A 17,518-nucleotide genomic window follows, 5' to 3' on the forward strand; every position below is an offset into this window, starting at 1 on the left:
CTTTGAAGTGATCAAGTCAATCTTCTTCTTCAATTCTGGATCAGCCAACTGTAGAGCAACAATTCGGTCCCTCAAACTCGGTCGAACTGATACAGTTGCCAAAACAGAACCAGAACTTTCTAACAAAATCTCAAGTCCAAATCTTATAATGGAGAACAATAAGGGCTTACTGAGATACGTCAGAACCACACTTCCTCGATTACTCTTTCTACTTAAGGCATCAACAACCACATTAGCTTTCCCTGGATGGTACTGAATATCACGATCATAGTCCTTCACCAGTTCTAGACATCTTCTCTGTCTCATATTCAACTCCTTCTGAGTAAAGAAATACTTGAGACTCTTGTGGTCAGTGAAAATAGATATCTTTTCACCATAAAGATAGTGACGCCAAATCTTCAGAGCAAAAACCATAGCTGCCAGCTCCAAGTCATGAGTAGGATAATTATGCTCGTAGTTCTTCAACTGCCTAGAAGCATAAGCTACCACCTTCCCATGCCGCATCAAAACGCAACCCAAACCAACCTTAGAGGCATCGGTATACACCGTCAAACCTCCGGTAGTCATCTGGTATCGTTAACACAGGAGTGTTAGTTAACCTTTTCTTGAGTTCTTGAAAACTCTCTTCAAAGGCTTCCTTCCACTCAAACTTGACTCCTTTTCTGGTAAGCTTTGTCATAGGTGCTGAGATTCTGGAGAAATTCTCAATGAAGCGCCTATAATAACCCGCCATACCAAGAAAACTTCGAATTTCCGTGATTGACTTAGGTTGGTCCCAATCATTCACAGCTTGAACTTTTGCAGGATCAACTTTAATTCCGTCAGCATAAACGATGTGACCTAGGAACATAACCTTAGGTAACCAAAAGTCACATTTGCTGAACTTGGCAAACAACTTCTTCTCTCTCAACCGCTGCAAGGCAAAACTCAGATGTCCAACATGTTCTTCTTCGTCCTTTGAATAGATCAGAATGTCATCAATAAATACAATGATAAATTTATCTAAGACATCCTGAAATACTCGGTTCATCAGATCCATGAACGTTGCCGGTGCATTAGTAAGACCAAAAGGCATAACTCGGAATTCATAATGCCCATATCTAGTCCTAAATGCAGTCCTGCACACATCACTGGACTTTACTCTTAACTGATGGTACCCAGATCTCAGATCGATCTTCGAGAACACAGAGGCACCTTTCAACTGATCAAACAAGTCGTCGATCCTAGGGAGAGGATATTTATTTTTTATCGTCAACTTGTTTAATTCCCAATAGTCTATGCACATTCGCATACTACCGTCCTTCTTCTTCACAAACAAAACCGGGGCTCCCCACGGTGAAACACTGGGTTGGATAAACCCTTTGCTTAACAAATCATTTAACTGAGTTTGAAGTTCCTTCAACTCAGTCGGAGCCATCCGATACGGAGCTTTCGACACAGGAGCTGCTCCAGGAATTAGATCAATTGAGAATTCTAACTCCCTCTCTGGAGGCAAACCAGACAAATCATCGGGGAAAACATCAGGAAAATCCCTGACAACTTCGATATCAGACAACCGTCTCACACCTTCCTAAACATTCACAGAAGAGGAAAGAAGTCCAACATTCTTAGTCCACTGCTTGACTTTCACAGTCGCAGCCACTATCTTCTTACTCAACTTCTCCTAACTACATTGATACTCAAACGGACTATCATTCGTAGGATGAAACAGTACCCTCCTTTTTGAACAAAGGATAACTGCACCATACTTAGATAGCCAATCTATTCCAAATATCACATCAAAATCAGACATGTCTAACTTGATCGACGGGCTTCAAGGGTTCTACCAAAGAATAACCACTGGACAAGATTCAACCACTTCATCTAATCTAACAACAGATCTGGTTGGAGTACTAATTACTAGTCCTCTTTCCAACTTCGCAAGTGTAACAGGAATACGACTCACAAAAGAAGATGCTATGAATGAATGCGATGCACCAGTATCAAATAATACGAAAGCAGAGGTAGATGATATTGAAATGATACCGTCACAACATCGTGATCTCGTCTCGGACTCGTAACCAACAACACCGTAAACTTTACCAGAGGGAACACTCGAAACAGGCTTCAAAGCTGACACCTGAGGATTCGGCTTCTAAGTGCAGTTGCGAGAATAATGACCCTGCTTTCCACAGTTAAAGCAGATCAAATCCCTACCACTCACAGGAGCTGCTGAAGAAGGATATGCAGACCTCTGGTTATTAGCCACTGGACGAGGGTTAGCATAGATCGGCCCAGTACCCTGACTACCTGCAACAGGACGCACCGGTGCACCACTAGAACCATAGCTCGAAGCGAGCTGAAACCGGAACTAGCTCCTCTAGGCTGAAACGAAGGGGCGTATAAGGAGCAGGCCTAGAGAATCTCCGGTTACGGTCACCCGAATGATTCCCTGCTCGAAACGTAACGCTGGAGCAGATAATTCTCTCTCTCATTCTCTTCCACCTTCTTCGCATTCTGTACCATCTCAGCATAATCCACAATAGGATGAATTGCCAGGTAAGTCTTCAGTGACGGCCTCAAACCTTTGAAGAACTTCTTTGCCTTCTCACGGTCACCTTTGAAAGCATCAGGGGCAAAGTAGAACAATTCTTCAAACTTCTTCTGGTATTCCAGAACAGTACTAGGTCCTTGCGTGAGTGCTATGAACTCCGCTTCCTTAGCATCTCTCACAGACTCAGGAAAGTAATTCTTGCAAAATGCATCCTTGAAAATTTCCCAAGTAAGAACCGGGTGCGAAGCTTCCAAAATAGATCCGGTAGCATTCCACCACGCATCGCCTTCATGTTGCAGCCTCTCGCTCGCACAAAGAATCTCTCTGAGCTTCATTGCAACGGAGGTTGCGAAAAGCTTTCTCCATCTCTCGGATCCACTTGTTAGGGAACAATGCATCCGATGAAATACCAGTAAAAGCAGGGATCTGAAGCTTCAAGAAATGCTCCATCAACCTTGCATGCGAACCAGGGGCAAAACCGTCCACAACAGTACCAACTCCATTAGGATTAAGAGCTGCCCTGGGCATTCTCACGAGTAGTCGCAAAACCTTGCATCATAGTAGTAAACCGATTATGCCGCTGATGCATCATATTTCCCGGAATGTTCATCACATCTTGAATAGAGACTACTTGCGGTGCCAGTGGAGGATTCTCACTGGTGGAAGGAATTTCAACTCGGGGAGGATCAGTTCCAGTGTTTACTGTAGGTATCTCAACACGGTTCTGATTCCCACTACCTTCTTCTTCATCTTGACCATTAACAGCACGATTCCTTAATTGAACCATTCTGTGAAAGAATTCCAGAGATTAGCAACACTCAATGATTTAAGTCCGGAAAAGATTTCACAAGTCAAAATTACTTCACAACATGGCCAACATTCACAAACAGAAGAAGCAGCAAGCACAAATTCCAAAAATCAACAAAACAGAGCCAAAATCCAAAATTCTGTGCAACAGTAACTGGACCGTCGCTTGAGCCGGTCGCTTGGGTTAAGCGACCGCCACTAGTGACCGCCCCAAAATACGCGCGACAGCAACGTTTCAAATACAGTTTTTGGGTCTCATTTCATTTCTACACTTCTCAAAACGCAATTTGGGCTCTGGGGATTTCGTGCAAAGGGGTAGGAAGATATTTTGGAGACTCCGTTGGCTTCGGATCTACTTCCCACGCGACGCATTCACGCTACACAGGTAAACATCTCATGAAACCCTTTATTTCTATGGTTTGCATGATAGAACTACAATGTGTAACTGTTTTTAGGTTTTCTTTTGTGTAAAAATGTTTCTTTTACATCTCATAACATGTCTAGGCACAGATCTACTCTTCACCATGCATTTTTACACAAATAGGTAATTATTAGACATCTCATGGCTTCTCATTTTGCATTCTTTTTCGCCAAAAACAGATTTTCTCACTAGATGGCTGCCCGCGGAGGTAGGAGAGTACCCATTCGCGGCCGAGGTCGTGGTCGAGGTAGAGGCGACGCACATGACCCAGTCCATCCAGACTACTTTAGATTACTGGAGGCACAGGAGCTATACCTTGGCCACTTCAGTCATCGTGCGATCGAGTATGGTCGACCAGTAGTGACTTCAGAGGTAGCACAATTCCAGATCGAGAGTAGATTTGAGGCTGTGGGTTGGAGAAGTACCTTGTTTTTGAACGAGGATGCCTATCCCAAGCTAGTCAGGTTATTCTACAGCAACCTGACCTTCCATAGAGAGATGGATGGAGAGCACGACACTAGGCTAGTGATTAAGAGCCGGGTGAAGACCACCGACATACGCTTCACCACAGAGGACCTGGCTCACATCCTAGACGTGCCATACATCCACAGCGACAGGAGATGGTTCGAGCCAGGGGCTGAGTCAGACGATGTCATACACTGGAAGGAGAGAGCTCTCGTCTTCTTGAGCATTTGCCCACAGGAGTGTAGCGGGGTAGAGTCAATGATTGAGCTGTATCCCTCATGCAGGATCATCTCCAGGATCATAGCACGGAACTTGCTGCCTAAGGCAGGTCATCAGAGTGAGATTTCACTCATGCAAGGCATGATGACCTTTTCAGTGTACACTCGCTACAAGGTAGACTTGGCTTACATAATCCAAAATGCCATGATCTACCGAGTGACACATCCGGGGGGAGCAAACCTTGGATACGGGCAGCTTCTGACACGGATCTTTGAGCACTTCGGGGTCGACTTCGAGGGAGAGGAGGCTATCCCAGTTGGGCATGGCGGTACGATAGGGTACAGATTGGTCGCTCAGATGCACTTAACGGGCGGACCAAACTCACCAGAGATGCCAGCCGAGAAGGAGGACATTGATGTAGAGACTAATGATAAGGATCATGCAGACTCGCCACCACCTTCCCAGTTCGAGACAGGAGGCACATCCGGGGCTCAGGATACTTCGGAGGTCGCACCACCTTGGGCTAGGGGTCTATTCACTCGGATGGACCAGTTCGAGCGAAGGGGGCAGGTAGAGATGAGGGGCCGAGATAGCGAGTGCCTTGACATACTCCGCCGATGAGACTAGCTCCACCACCACCACCACAAAGCAGTAGATAGGTCTAGGTTTTGATTCACTTTGATTCAGTACTGACCTTAGGGTTTAGATATGTTTATTGTAGTTTTTATTCAGCACATGTTCATTCCCTAACATTTTGTAAAGCGTAGAGTACGCTCCAAGTTATGTAAAACTTTATCTTATTAATGAAACACAGTTATGTTTATTGCACTTGTATTATTGTCTCTTATGCATTTTCTTGATAATTACAGTGTGAGAATATATTTCACTTGACTTATTGTAAGTTATTCAAAATAAGATCTACTTACTTTATCAGTTTGTTTCTAACAAAAGGTGTTCTATTACTCACTCTAATTCTTTTGAGTCACTTTTGGATCTATGACTCAGATTGCTCATCTAATACTTGTATTAATTATTATTGACTTCATAAAACCATGGCTCTGATACCACTCTGTCACACCCCACCCGTCGGTCTCGGTTACCCGCCCGACAACCCGTGGGTGCGATCCGTCACAAGATCCAAGGTTTTAGTCTATCAACAATATTTAAAACAAATACAGATAATCATGAGCAAAGAATATTCAATAACTGAATTAAATGAATTACAGAAGCCCAAAATGCTCCAATATCAAAGGAAAGAAAATAAAGAATAAAGAATAAAACAAAAATGAGGGCAGCGGAATAAAAGTAGTTATATCAGTTTCTTTCCAGTTTGTTTCTCTAAGTCAATGAACTTAGATTCCAGTTTAATAAGGTGAGGGGTTCTCCAATTCTTCTCCAGTCTCAGTGTGAACTGCCTGACCACCTTTCGCCTCTGACCATCAACCGGTGCGATAAGCGCACTCCATGCACCCGCAGGAACTCCCGCACATGCTATTTCCATCTCCCACTGGCGGTGCCACATCTTCTTCAAACGGGATGGTTCCTTCATAGGGAACCAGCCCTTCTTCAGATACAAATCCTTCTTCTGTATAGGCTAAAAACATACAAAGAATAAAGGAATGAGTTCTAAAGAACTCAGTAAGAAACAATCATATATCTCATCCATCATCAAAAAATGCCATGATACAACAGTAATATGAATGAATGTGAAACATGAATGCTGCTATGATTTCTAACTATGCAAGTCTCTAAAAGCTGACATGCTTTAAGATAAACACCAGCCCTCCTCTGGGTAAGTCTCATCACTCTTATCCGGCAAGGACTGGTTACCTCTGTAGGGATCTAGGGAAAAAGGGAAAGTCCACACCTAGCTCACAAACCATGGTTAGGGGGTTAAGTCCACACTCTCTCACAACGACCATTGGTAATGAGTACTGGCGCATGTCTGGGTTTCTAATCCAATGCAAGGTCATAATGGTTACATGTCTACATGAAGTCCAGATACATCCCCTATGGCACCAACCAACTCGGTTCAATATCCTTCGCAACCTAGGAGTAAGATTCCTCACGGACTGGCTACCTCTGTTGAACTCTACTCCTTAACCCTATGGTCATCCACATATCATTGGGGCGGATGCTCTCATGATTCCTCCCGACACCCGGTCCGGTCCTTGGACATCCATGAGCCCAACCCTAACATATGCAACCCTACCATTTCATGACCAACAGTGGACCACCAAGTCACATCACTGTCATCACGGGTCACTCGGTTTCAATCCCCCTACCGAAAGGGTAGTAGAATGTGGGGTACCTAGCCATGCAATCTAGACTCATCATAACAATGTCATCAATTAATCATGATAGTGCTGAAGGTATCAGCAGGCATGTGTCCCATTCCACAGCCTCCTGATAACATCAGCCAAGATATCCCAAAAGGAACACCTCAACTATCATAATCATATAATATTCACAATTCATCATGTAATTATGAAATCAAAGCAAACAGCAGTAGTATATTAGAAATAAATACAACTACAGCAGCATATAACAATATAAATCAAAGCTAACAATTATCAAATTAACATGTTCACGTATATGTAAATAGATAAGATAGACTGTCCTTACTTGCATATAACTGAAGCGTCCGTAAAATGGAATCCAGTAACTATTAGTAGACTTTTCTTTTAAACAGTAATCACCTAAACACAGGGTTATTAGAATATATAAGTCACATAACTCAATTTGAATCAGAACCGAAATCCAATTGGTCATTGTTTACCAGCCGGTCGCTTAGGTTAAGCGACCGCCACTAGTGACCGCCCCAAAAACAGTGAGTTTCAATCCGAAGCTCAGGCTTCTGATTACTCGATTTCAATCTGGTTTTCGAGTAATCTCATCCTAAGTCTCGAATTAAACACTCCCTAAGCCAAAAGGGTAAGAGAAAACAATCCACTAACATCAATAGATTACCCCTAACCCTCTCCTTGATTGGATTTACCATCTCACGGAAGTAGGGTTCTGTAAAACCCAGCCCTAACCTTGACCCTGAAACCTTGTTATTTGTAGGTCCGATGACCCGAAGTAAAGTAAGAAGTCAGCTTTGGGCCATCCCAGTAGAGGACTTGGTGTCTGGCTTTGAATCCATGAAAGTTGATGATGAGGTTCTATTTATGGAAACTGAATCCTGATGAAGATCTAATTAGTTGATGGACTTGGAGTGCTCTCTATCTTGGTTTGAAGGCATTTCTACCTATTAGGTAAGTCACTTGACTTGTGTGCAAAGCCCCTTTAGGATTGGATTTGATCTGGACCTTCAATTCCTGTTTTGGTCTTCTTTGTCGGCATTGGTCGACCGATTGGTCGACTGGACCAATCGACCAATCCACTCGACCAATGAGTGTTGTCTTTGGCAATTAGGTTGTTCTTGCTCTATTTAAGTCCAATCTCGAGTCCACTTCGTATTTGCTGCCTCCAAACCCCTCCGGAACGAACCAAAGACCTCTCGCAAGTCATCTCTCTTGCATCCTTGGTGTTTTCTTGACGGATCTTCGTCGAAACTCTTCTTTTTGCATCAAAAGGTATGTCTACTCTCTCTTCTTCTCCTCCATCTTTGTTTTTCTTTCCTTTTTGAGTTGAGACAGTAGAAGAGATGCTGCATTCTCTGTTGCAAACATCTCTCGAACATGTTCTCATGATCATCCTAAGGATTTGAGGCTAGAACAATGATCTTAACCATGATCATTGCAAGCTTTTGAAGGAATCATGATCAAACCATGATTTAATCTCTGTTAAACTTCTAATCTGAATTCTGATCTCTTTGGATCTTCTATGTTGATCATGTTAGTAGTTAATTACTGTGCTTTCTTTCCATGATCCATAATCTATAGATTTCTAGTTGTTCTCTTCTACCATACTATGTGTTCTTCATGATGCATGATAGTTACATATATGGTAGGTTTTATTTCCTTATTTAGATTTATGCTTCTAAGCCTTATTCCATGAAGATCTATGTATGTTTTCATGTTTTCATTACCGAAAGCAATGATCCATCCTCCTATTGTTCTTATCTTTGTTTTCTATTTCAAATTCATCAAGATCCATGGTTGAGTTAATTATGGTAACTTTTTGTTTCCTAATTTGGATCTTGATATCTTGATTTGATTGGTGTTTTGAGGTCCCCTATTTGTTAGAATACTACTGATGTAGTCTACCCCTTGATTAGTACCCTTTTGAACCACCAAATTCGGATTTCATATTTTAAAACTCTGATTTTATAGGCTACTGTCGCATTGGTCGACTGATTGGTCGACTGGACCACTCGACCAATCCACTCGACCAATGAGTACAGCAACTCCAGATTTGGTCTGTTTCGGATGTTTTGATATCTTTTCAGTTAGGGATCTTTCCTAATATGTTGCATATACTTGTTTAGGACCTTCTTCTCAAGTTTGCCAAGATCTTACTTGATTTCTTAGGATTTCTTGCGAGTTATAAAAGGTAAGGATGGTTATTTCCTTAATTACATAGATAGCATGAATCTAGTTTCTATATTTGAATATCATTAATATGTTTCCTAAATTAGATTCTTACAATGATATGCTACTGTTGCATAACTTTGATTTCAGTAGCATTACTTATTCATATTAAATTGATTCATGTATGATTTACTTACCAATGTTATACAAGTGATTGTAATTACTGATTTCTTTCCATATATGAAGTTACCATATATGTGATGATATGAATTGATGCATGTGTATGCTTAAGTATGGTTTGGAAAGGAGAGGTGTCCTTTCGACACTTCTGTCCTTGGACTACTACGGGAATATTATGGGATGTTTCCGGAGATGCCCTCTGGACACCTTCCTAAACTGTTGGATGACATATCTAGGATTGTCTAGTAGTGTTTGGCTAGGATGTCCTGTTATGTCAGACCCTAATCGGAGGGGTATTGAGACCGAACGACCCGTGGTAGCAATGGGGATTCATGGGCGCTCAAGACCGGTAACCAACCCGTGAGAGGACAGGAATCACATTGTGGGGGCCATTTATTGGTAGGGTTGCATATGGTTAGACTTGGGCTCACGGGCGCTTAAGACCGGTAACCAACCCGTGAAAGGACGTGAGAGCTTCCCGTTTACCATATGTGGATGATCAATAGGGTTGATGAGTCCGTAGTCCGAGTTGGTCGGTGCCATAGGATACGCTGACTCTAGTGTGAAGGATACCGGAAAGGATCGTCGGGGACGAGGAATGGAAGTATCTGGATCTCGACTTGATGTAACCAAGTAGAAGACTTGCATTTGGCTAGGTTTTACCCCGACATGCGCCAAGACTTATACCAAATGGTTGTGAGAGAGTGTGTTGACTTACCCCCCGCCATGGTTTGTCCTGAGGGATGAAGGACCCATTACCAAACGGCTGCTCAAGACCGGTGAAATGATCCGTGAGAGAATCCAAGATATCTTAAATGGTTGAGGATGTGAGTGGACTTTCCTAAAGAAGTACGGTGCTATGACTTAAAGCATGTCCGCCAATAGAGACCAAAGATACATAGAGTTAGATTCATTCATTCATTGTTTGTCTCATATCATATTGCATTTATGAGTGTTCGGAATCCGCCATTTATGTTATTATGGATTTTAATCGCTTTACCGAGTTTCTTTGAAACTCATTCCTTTATTGTACAATGTTGTTAGACTATCCTGCAGTACCGAGTGTTATGACGGTCCCTATGAAGAAGCGCAAGGCGAAGAGGCATATCTCCAGGAAGGTGATTACGGTTACCACAATTACTCTGAAGATCCCGCGAGTGGTTATGCTCCGTACGATGCTTAGTCCGACCATTGAGTGGAAGCGTCCTTGTGCTATTTATGAGATTTACACTTACAAGGATGTTGTCTATAAAGTGGGATTAGATTTTGTCTAGTTTATTCTTTAGAGCTACTTTTCCGCTGGATGTAAAGTGGGATTTTTGCTTCGCTTTACTTATCTGTTTGATACTCTGATTATATCTATTATTCTGATTCATTTATGATTCATTCTTTCTTTATTGGATCTATGATTTATCTTCCGCACTCTTGTTATGATTGTTCATGATTATGTTATTGTTTATGTGGGAGGTTGATCACTCGATACCTGATCTTCGGGCTGTGGATCACACTCTCGGGTATGCCAGATAGGGTACCGGCTGGGAGGGCGTGACGGGTTCCGTTTAGGTTATTCCATCTCAAGTAGATTAATAAAGAGGTAAAGAATATCCGAGGGGTAATCACAGAGACGAGGGAAAAAGGGTAAAACCAATCTAACGGAGAAAAGAGAGTAGAGAACGAAGGGTTAGTTCAATACCTCGCACCAGAAAGCCAGAGAAGAAGAGAACTGATCTTCCAAGCCACTGTCAGTACTCCAGAGACTCTTTCGGATCTTCCCCGCAGCCGTCTAAACTCCCAAATAAGCAACCACGAATAAAGTAATTGTTAATGAGACGGAGGTTGCCTTTTATAGAAGTCTGGGGGCAAAATAGGGCAAAATCTCCGAAAATAGACCGGGCGGTCGCTTGGGTTAAGCGACCGCCACTAGTAACCGCCCCCATGTAATCTGCCATACAAGGGTGCTATTACTAGGGGCTGATACCCAAGGCCAACCTGGCCCTAAATAGGAGATGGGGGAGATCTTACCTTCATTCCGGACATCTCTGAACAACATCTGACTTCCGGAAATCCCCGCTCCAGCCAAGACAGACTCTTCAGAAAAAGGATCCAGATCCATGGGTCCTAGGTATGGATCATGGGCTTCAATCCGGATACTCCACAAGTTCACCCGACTAGACCTTCGGGTTCTCGGACCTGGAATACGGATCTCGGGTTAGAAATACGGGGGGTATTACACCAGGTCTACCGTCTGTCAATTGCTCTTTCTACTTAAATCATGGGCAACCACATTTGCCTTCCTGGGGTGATACTGAATGTTACAATCATTGGCTTTTAGTAGTTCCAACCATATGCGTTGCCTCTTGTTCAATTGGGTGAAGAAATAATTCAGACTCTTGTGATTGGTGTACTCGCCCACCATATAAGTAATGACGCCATGCCTTCAAGGCAAACACCACCGCTGCAAGTTCTAAATCATGTGTACAATAGTTGTGTTCATAGTCCTTCAAATGCCTGGAAGCGTTGCCACTACTTTTCCATGGTGCATTAGGACACATCCCAAACCAACCTTAGATGCATCCATATACACCATCAAACCTCCAAAAACGTCTGGTATTGTCAACGTTGGAGGGTTCATCAGCCTCTTCTTAAGTTCCTAGAAACTCTTTTCACTTGCCTCATTCCATTCCAACCTAACTCTTTTTCTGGTAAGTTTCATCATAGGGGCCAGCCATCTAGAAAAAATCTCTATGAAGCGCTAATAGTATCCTACCATACCCAAGAAACTCCTGATTTTCATGACTATCTTGGTTGTATCCCAATCTCCCATAGCCTTAAACTTTTCTAGATCAATTTTAATCCCTTCAGTAGACACATCGTGGAATACTCAATTCATTAGATCCATAAACACGCAGGAGCATTCGTCAAGCCAAAAGGCATTACTCTAAACTCCTAGTGTCCGTACTGAGTCCTGAATGTTGTCTTACAGATATCACTTGCCTTCACTCTAAGTTGATGATATCCAAATTTCAAATCTATCTTTGAGAATACTGCAGCTTCCTATAACTGGTCTAAGAGATCATCTATCCTTGGCAGCGAGTACTTGTTCTTAATGGTCAACTTATTTAGCTCCCAATAATCAATGCATAGACACATGCAACCGTCCTTTTTCTTCACAAATAGAAGTGGAGCTCTCCAAGGTGAAACACTTGGTTGGATAAATACCTTCTCTAGGAGCTCATTTAGTTGGTTTTGCGATTCTTTCAATTCAATGGATGCCATCCTATACGGAGCCTTTGACACAAAAGCCATTCCTAGAATTAATTATGTGAAATCCCTCACAAACCCTAACCCAGAAATCTATGTTGTAGGTCTGAAGACCTGAAGTCAAGGTAGAAGACAGTTGTGGGCCATCCCTTTGGAACCCATTGGATCTCACCTAGAACCAATGGAGGCTGATGATGAAGATCCTATTATGGAAACCTGACTGATTTTGAAAGAAGATGTAATTTGAATGATGATGGACTTGGGAGATGGACCATGAGTGCAGTGTTGACACATTTGGAAGGTCCTATTAAGTCAAGTAAGACCCTATCTTAAGTTGGTAAAGGACCCAAGTGAAGCTTGAGGCTTTCGGAGACAAAAAGTCTATTTTTGACCATCTGAAATTGCTTGGTCGATTGCCTTGGTTGCCCTAAGAAATTTAAGCTTCCCTTTGAATATTTTTGGAAGTTTAGGTTTCTAGAGCTCTATATATACAAACTTTGATCTAATTCGTACCACTTTTCCTCTAAGCTATTGGGGAACATGAGAAGAACCCTAGAGCTCCCTCTTCAAGGCCAAGGAAGATCCCTAAGCATCCGTGAGAGATTCTTCCGTCAAATCTTCTTCTACAAGGTTAGTATTCGATCTCTCACTCTCTAGATCTATTCTCTCTTCTATTCCTACCCAATTTTGTGATTGTGAGGAAGGTCTTATACTACTGTAATGACCTAGTTCTTCATCCTCATAGTCTTAGAGTGAATCCACATTCACTCTATTCTTTCCGTGAGTAAAACGGTGAGATTTCGATTTTCAACCTAGCATGATGACCATGATTTGTTCTTACTTGAATTAATTGATTTCTAATCTATGTTAGATCTACTCCTAGGTTGTTTTCTAATCATGAGCTACTGATTTCTTATTTTTAGAGTGAACTCCCATTCACTTTATTCTTTCCGTGAGAATCTGCGGATCAAGCCTATTATGTGATTTATTAGATCTTCACTTCAATGACCATGTTTGATGCTTAGATCTTCATAGATAGTCTCCATATGTTATTTCAGAATTTTTTTTCTTTTATTTTCGTAGTATTTGGAACTCAAACGAGGAGTTCCCAATCGAATCTTAAGTTTTTTGTCCATACATAGTCTACTTGGTCAACTGCCTTGGCTACCCCAAGTGACCTAGCCAAGCAACCAAGGGTTGTCCTAGACAGCAACTTTCTCTATTTTGATTCCGTTTTGATTCCAATCCTTTAGGGTTTGTAGGGTTTGTTCCTTATGTTCAATACTTGTTTGTTTAGGCTTTCTTTGGTGACTTTGGACTTACCCTTGATCTCTTTCTTCAGAGTTTACGAATTTAATTTAAGGTGACTACATTTACTCACAATTGGCATATTTACATTCATTACCATGATAGAACTTGTATGCATGTGTTAACTACTGTACTAGTACTTGTTCATATTTGTTATACTTCTGTAATTTCAAAATGTGTCTCATCATGCTAACTTGCATACTTGTATGTTGATGAATGATCCTATTATGATTTGACTTGGATATGATATATTGTGGAATCATATTGTGATGCTTTTTCTTAAGTTGTAATTATGGAATGGGGAACGCCCTCTTGGCATTTTTGTCTTGGGACATCAGTGGAGATAGTATGGGATGCTTTCCTATGTTGCCCCTTGACACTTTACATGATTATTGGATGCCACACTTAGGATTTGTCTAGATGTGTTTGGCTATGAAACCCTGTCATATCTCACCCCATCAGTGAGGGTATTGATGTCGAGTGACCCGTGGTAGCAATGGGGATTATGGGCATTCAAGACCGGTATCCGATCCATGAGAGGACATAATCACATTGTGAGGGGCCATTCATTGGTAGGGTTGCACATAATAAACCTAGGCTCATGGGCGATCAAGACCAGTAGGTAACCCGTGAGAGGACATGAGAGCTTCATGTTTATTATATATGGATGACCAGTAGGGTTAAGAGTTCGTAGTTAGATTGGTTGGGTGCCATAGGATATGATGATTCTAGGGAGGGAGATACCAGAACGGACTGCCTAGATAAGAAAGGCAGGCTATCATACCAGAATGAACTGCCTAGTGCATGGAAGGGAGGTATCCAACTCCAAGATTGATATGACTTAGTAGATAACTTGCATTGGGCTAGGTATAACCCTGACACACGCCAGTATTCATACCAATGGTGAAGTGAGAGAGTGGTGACATAAACCGCTGCCATAGAAAGTCCAAGAGGGATGCCAGGACCCAATTACCACGGAGAACCCAAAAGACGTGCTTAAAAGCCGTGAGGAACAGTGACTAAGACTATGCAGAGGAGTATAGTGTTCTATCTTAATGTGTGTCTGCCACTAGAGACAAGCATTTATAGAGTTAAAAGCATATTTGCATCATTGTTCCAGATCATATTGCATCATACTTGTTCTGATCTGTTTGTAATTGTTTATTGTGATTGAACTACTTGTTGAGTTCTTTTGAGCTCACCCTTCGGGGACATGATTTTAGGGCCTGTTTGGTTACTAGAGTCTCAAGATTTCAAAAATCTAGAGATTTCAAATATATAGATTTCAAATTTATGGAATCATGGTTCATAAAATTAACTATTTGGTTAGATTAAATCTTTGGAATGAAATCTGTAAATTCATCCTGAAAAAAAAAATCTATGAAGTCATGGTTAAAATGTTTAACACTTTTACAGTAGGGGTGTCACCTCATACCATAAATCTACAGATTCACGTTTTTAGTGTAAAAAGGTGAATCTCTAGATTTCATGAATCCAAGGATTCACATAACCAAACTAGTATAAATCTCCCATTTATGAATCCAAAGATTTGAAATCTCTAGATTCATGTAACCAAACAGGCCCTTAAATGGTTTTACAGGTTCAGAAAAGATCCTGAGCACCAATGCAAAGGACCCTTCCTTATATGATATAGTTGTGGACTCAGTGGGAGAAACTGGTGACCAGTGGTACGACCGGTACACTAGTCTGAACCACTATGACAGCTCCTATTGTAGCAGTAAACACCATCTTATTCGTCATTGCAAACGTGAGTTAGATGTTGATCCGAAGATGTAAGTGCATAAGCTCAAGGTGAGGAAGACGAAGGTCGAAGAAGAGGAAGAAAAAGAACCTAAGGAAGAATTAGACTAGACTTAGTCTTTCCCTTTTATTCGGTGGTAGTACATTAGATTTGATCTACCTTCCGCATTGGTTTGCAAATTTAGTTTCTTTGATCGTTATCATTTTATTTCGCACTCGGATATTATTCGAGATTTATTCTGAGATTTATTCTTGATTTATTTCCTTAATAATAATTAAATAGTGATTGTTCTTTGCTCTTGATTATATTATCGAGCTATGTGGGTATATGATTGCCTTGAACTTGTCTTTGGGACTGTGGATCACACCTCTGGGTATCACGGTTAAGGTACTGGCTGGGGGGATGTGACAAATTCTATCATGGATTCCAATTCTCTTTTTGGTGGTAGTCCGAATAAGTCTTCTGGAAAGACATCCACAAAGTCTCTTACTACCGTAACTTCTTCAATCATCTTCTTTTTCTTGCTTTCATCCCCTGATGAAGCATTGATTGATGCACTTACATCAAAAATTTTCATGTCAATGATCACCAAATCAGCTTCCAAGTTCCTTCCATCTATGGCAACGGGGCTAGCTTCTACTATTTGGTCTAGTTGAACTACCGATCTGGTGGGTGTATTAATCACTAGACGCTTAGGCAACTTCTTTGATATTACCGTAGTTCTCCTTATGAATCCAAATGATATGAAGGAATGAGATGCACCAGTATCAAATAAAACGAAAGCATGAATTGAAGCTACAAGTAGTGTACTTGTAACAACATTGTGATTCAAATCTAGCTCAATCCCAGTGATATTGTACACTTTTCCAGCTGGAGGGGCTTGCTGCTTGCACAGGACTTCAGAGTCATTACAACCTGTGTACAAGTAGGAGAGTATTTAAGAGACATATCCATACAAGTGATTTGAATTTGAATGTATATTAATGTTGAATATAGGTACAATTATTAAAGATTGATGTGATAATGCCCTCTAACCTATGCATGTGATAATGTATTCTAAAGATCCATCTTTCTACCTAACCTCAGTACATATATGTCATTTTTAATCTTGAAAACATCTAGAAATATGGTTGATAATTTTCACGTTTAAAAATGGAAGGACACGACAAAACATCTTTATAAGCTTGTCACCATTTATGCTATTCCCCTATGTATCTTCTTTAACAAAGCAAATCTTGCAGTTGTTTGCTTTTGGTTTGCTTTATGCCCTCTAACCTATAAGTGTTATTTTAATTTGTGTTTAAGGGCCAGTCATTGGATCCATCTTAAAGGATTAAAGGGGGAACATCCATGAATGGAAACTGACAAAGAGGAAAAAATAGACAAAAGACAAACAAGCTGACACTTAATTTAATTTGTTTTAATCCCAATTGAGCACTCCCTATGAATATATTTTTGGTGTAGTACATGACCATTCACCTTTCACTTTTGTATCATTAGGAATTTGTGGTAGGTCCTCATGGTAGGTCGTAACTGTGGGTCTCCCTCACAAGTCATCTCAATTCCATATCTTGCAACCGTCCAAATTGAAAGGTGGGCCGCATTCATGTGGGCCAAGGCCCACAAAATGATTGTTATTGATAGGAAATCAAAACCCTATAGACAATCAAGTGGAAATCAAAACCCTAAAAGTAGTTCACTCGAGTGCAAAGAGGGAGGCAAAAGAAAAACTTTTAAGGAAGAGAATTTCCTCCACTAAGTTATCCACGATAAAAATATTTTTGGTTACCAAGGTATCGAGTAGTCTATACGCATCTGATCTTTTTGGAGGATATCAGTAATTATCTGTGTGAAGGAAATTTAAGTTGAGCATAATCCGTTTTTGTTTCTATTAAGAGTTGCTTCTGATCTTAAGAACGATGAAACATGTCAAAGTTGTTTTGCAAAAAGCATTTTCAAGAAGCATGAAAATTGAACTGAATCGTTTCTTGAGAACCATAGAACAACACGATTTGTGAAGGGCATTTTTGTAATTTTTCTGTGTTGTAAGATGTTAGAACACCGAAATTAATTCTCTAGCCCGTTAT

This window comes from Hakea prostrata, chromosome 10 (genome assembly GCF_041222555.1).
Source record: "Hakea prostrata isolate BN-2017 chromosome 10, UWA_Hpros_2, whole genome shotgun sequence".
Taxonomy (NCBI): domain Eukaryota; kingdom Viridiplantae; phylum Streptophyta; class Magnoliopsida; order Proteales; family Proteaceae; genus Hakea; species Hakea prostrata.